The sequence below is a fragment of the Lissotriton helveticus genome, chromosome 3_1 (genome assembly GCF_964261635.1).
Source record: "Lissotriton helveticus chromosome 3_1, aLisHel1.1, whole genome shotgun sequence".
In the NCBI taxonomy this organism is placed as follows: Eukaryota; Metazoa; Chordata; class Amphibia; order Caudata; family Salamandridae; genus Lissotriton; species Lissotriton helveticus.
This window is the reverse complement of record NC_136061.1, coordinates 674,929,166-674,929,957: the sequence shown is the minus strand read 5'-3', so window position 1 is coordinate 674,929,957 and position 792 is coordinate 674,929,166. Positions and strand designations below refer to the sequence as shown.

At 42.6% G+C, this 792-nt stretch overlaps 1 long non-coding RNA gene across 1 annotated transcript; it reads right to left on the bottom strand.

Annotated features, from left to right (window-relative positions):
- Nucleotides 1-209: 209 nt before the first annotated feature.
- Nucleotides 210-792, bottom strand: LOC144824710 (uncharacterized). The gene is made up of 4 exons (XR_013609073.1): nt 705-792; nt 527-596; nt 354-434; nt 210-268 (listed from the first exon to the last, which is right to left on the bottom strand). It is a non-coding gene; the product is annotated as an uncharacterized LOC144824710 (long non-coding RNA).

Genomic DNA, 792 nt, shown 5'->3' with positions numbered 1-792 from the left:
TATCGTTCAGGATTCAAACTATACTTAATATAGTGGCCGACGCGTTTCAAGTCTCGGTTTTTTGAATTTCCGGACTCTCATCAGGGCTGGATGAGTCTTTTCGTGGTAAACCAACTGTTTGTGAAAAAAACAAAAACTGATTCGAACTGATCTTCCTAGAACGTCTTTATACAAAACAACCGTTTATGCAGGCAAAAAATGCTCCATACCTGGTCTGTAACCAGCAGAGAAATGAGGGCCTTCTGATGTTAGTTTATGCAGTGCTCGCCTAAAATTGACAAGGCAACAGAGGCTAAGTCGTTATATTTATCAGCCAGAAACCTTCAACTTGGTTTAGTGAAAACAAAGTTTACCTAATGTAGGCTCCAATGGGGCATGTAGTCTCCAATCTTCTAGTGCACTAATGGACAACGTGGCGTGTTTACACTTAAAATCTAGTAAGGAGAAATGATTCAAAAAAACGTGGCATAAGACATTTATTCGTCATTCCAAGAACGCGTGAAGCGCTCATCAGAAATGCACTTACGTGAATGACTGTTATGTTCATGCAGAGGTGCCACGAATTAGGGGTATGCGGGTCAGCGCCGATTTTGGTTCTGAAAAGCGGAAAAAATCCGGGTTTGTTACAACTCGGCTAACCGAGTCAAATGCAAAACAACCCATCAGCGCGCCAAGCATTTAGTAAAACAAAGGGACGCGCTTACCTTCAAGGTATGATTGAATCTCAGAAATGAGTGTCTCCTACACGGTCAGAGAGAGGACGAGCCTCCATGCTGCAATCTTCATTACCAG